The sequence below is a fragment of the Triticum aestivum genome, unplaced genomic scaffold, assembly GCF_018294505.1.
Source record: "Triticum aestivum cultivar Chinese Spring unplaced genomic scaffold, IWGSC CS RefSeq v2.1 scaffold56929, whole genome shotgun sequence".
NCBI classification, from domain to species: Eukaryota; Viridiplantae; Streptophyta; class Magnoliopsida; order Poales; family Poaceae; genus Triticum; species Triticum aestivum.
In genome coordinates, this window is record NW_025247607.1 from 1 (window position 1) to 2399 (window position 2399).

At 48.9% G+C, this 2399-nt stretch overlaps 5 non-coding genes across 5 annotated transcripts; all 5 read left to right on the forward strand.

The window, feature by feature from the left end:
- Positions 1 to 208: 208 nt before the first annotated feature.
- On the forward strand, positions 209 to 327 carry LOC123177185 (5S ribosomal RNA). Its single transcript, XR_006488807.1, has one exon. It is a non-coding gene; the product is annotated as a 5S ribosomal RNA (ribosomal RNA).
- A 366-nt stretch (positions 328 to 693) lies between these two features.
- Positions 694 to 812, forward strand: LOC123177187 (5S ribosomal RNA). Its single transcript, XR_006488809.1, has one exon. It is a non-coding gene; the product is annotated as a 5S ribosomal RNA (ribosomal RNA).
- A 367-nt stretch (positions 813 to 1179) lies between these two features.
- On the forward strand, positions 1180 to 1298 carry LOC123177186 (5S ribosomal RNA). The gene has a single exon (XR_006488808.1). It is a non-coding gene; the product is annotated as a 5S ribosomal RNA (ribosomal RNA).
- Positions 1299 to 1665: 367 nt separating this feature from the next.
- On the forward strand, positions 1666 to 1784 carry LOC123177188 (5S ribosomal RNA). The gene has a single exon (XR_006488810.1). It is a non-coding gene; the product is annotated as a 5S ribosomal RNA (ribosomal RNA).
- A 367-nt stretch (positions 1785 to 2151) lies between these two features.
- On the forward strand, positions 2152 to 2270 carry LOC123177189 (5S ribosomal RNA). Its single transcript, XR_006488811.1, has one exon. It is a non-coding gene; the product is annotated as a 5S ribosomal RNA (ribosomal RNA).
- Positions 2271 to 2399: the final 129 nt, after the last annotated feature.

Genomic DNA, 2399 nt, shown 5'->3' on the forward strand with positions numbered 1-2399 from the left:
AAGGGGTGGAAAAAACTCGTGTTGCTGCGGTATGGAGGGAGGGGTGGAAACCGTGGAAAACTCGTCTCCGTGATTGAGCGGGAGAGTAAGTAGTATAGGACATTATCCATTGTTAGGGAACGGTTGTAATGGTAGTGAGAATGTAGAATCGTCTTTGGAGCGGACCTGGGAGTGGCAAGCATAAGGGACGAAGACCGGGAAACATGTCGGATGCGATCATACCAGCACTAAAGCACCGGATCCCATCAGAACTCCGAAGTTAAGCGTGCTTGGGCGAGAGTAGTACTAGGATGGGTGACCTCCTGGGAAGTCCTCGTGTTGCATTCCTTTTATAATTATTTTTTGCGCCTTGTGACAAACATGTCGCACGTGCGCGATATATATTAATCCCGTTATATTATGTTTGACGTTTGCGATATGTTTAAGCTCGATGCTCATTGCTCGCGCGTCTTGGGGCGGCTTTGTGGCGCGAAGAGCGCGTTCTGAAAGGGTGGAAAAAACTCGTGTTGCTGCGGTATGGAGGGAGGGGTGGAAATCGTGGAAAATTCGTCTCCGTGATTGAGCGGGAGAGTAAGTAGTATAGGACATTATCCATTGTTAGGGAACGGTTGTAATGGTAGTGAGAATGTAGAATCGTGTTTGGAGCGGACCTGGGAGTGGCAAGCATAAGGGACGAAGACGGGGAAACATGTGGGATGCGATCATACCAGCACTAAAGCACCGGATCCCATCAGAACTCCGAAGTTAAGCGTGCTTGGGCGAGTGTAGTACTAGGATGGGTGACCTCCTGGGAAGTCCTCGTGTTGCATTCCTTTTATAATTATTTTTTGCGCCTTGTGACAAACATGTCGCACGTGCGCGATATATATTAATCCCGTTATATTATGTTTGACGTTTGCGATATGTTTAAGCTCGATGCTCATTGCTCGCGCGTCTTGGGGCGGCTTTGTGGCGCGAAGAGCGCGTTCTGAAAGGGGTGGAAAAAACTCGTGTTGCTGCGGTATGGAGGGAGGGGTGGAAACCGTGGAAAACTCGTCTCCGTGATTGAGCGGGAGAGTAAGTAGTATAGGACATTATCCATTGTTAGGGAACGGTTGTAATGGTAGTGAGAATGTAGAATCGTCTTTGGAGCGGACCTGGGAGTGGCAAGCATAAGGGACGAAGACCGGGAAACATGTCGGATGCGATCATACCAGCACTAAAGCACCGGATCCCATCAGAACTCCGAAGTTAAGCGTGCTTGGGCGAGAGTAGTACTAGGATGGGTGACCTCCTGGGAAGTCCTCGTGTTGCATTCCTTTTATAATTATTTTTTGCGCCTTGTGACAAACATGTCGCACGTGCGCGATATATATTAATCCCGTTATATTATGTTTCACGTTTGCGATATGTTTAAGCTCGATGCTCATTGCTCGCGCGTCTTGGGGCGGCTTTGTGGCGCGAAGAGCGCGTTCTGAAAGGGGTGGAAAAAACTCGTGTTGCTGCGGTATGGAGGGAGGGGTGGAAACCGTGGAAAACTCGTCTCCGTGATTGAGCGGGAGAGTAAGTAGTATAGGACATTATCCATTGTTAGGGAACGGTTGTAATGGTAGTGAGAATGTAGAATCGTGTTTGGAGCGGACCTGGGAGTGGCAAGCATAAGGGACGAAGACGGGGAAACATGTGGGATGCGATCATACCAGCACTAAAGCACCGGATCCCATCAGAACTCCGAAGTTAAGCGTGCTTGGGCGAGTGTAGTACTAGGATGGGTGACCTCTTGGGAAGTCCTCGTGTTGCATTCCTTTTATAATTATTTTTTGCGCCTGGTGACAAACATGTCGCACGTGCGCGATATATATTAATCCCGTTATATTATGTTTGACGTTTGCGATATGTTTAAGCTCGATGCTCATTGCTCGCGCGTCTTGGGGCGGCTTTGTGGCGCGAAGAGCGCGTTCTGAAAGGGGTGGAAAAAACTCGTGTTGCTGCGGTATGGAGGGAGGGGTGGAAACCGTGGAAAACTCGTCTCCGTGATTGAGCGGGAGAGTAAGTAGTATAGGACATTATCCATTGTTAGGGAACGGTTGTAATGGTAGTGAGAATGTAGAATCGTCTTTGGAGCGGACCTGGGAGTGGCAAGCATAAGGGACGAAGACGGGGAAACATGTCGGATGCGATCATACCAGCACTAAAGCACCGGATCCCATCAGAACTCCGAAGTTAAGCGTGCTTGGGCGAGAGTAGTACTAGGATGGATGACCTCCTGGGAAGTCCTCGTGTTGCATTCCTTTTATAATTATTTTTTGCGCCTTGTGACAAACATGTCGCACGTGCGCGATATATATTAATCCCGTTATATTATGTTTGACGTTTGCGATATGTTTAAGCTCGATGCTCATTGCTCGCGCGTCTTGGGG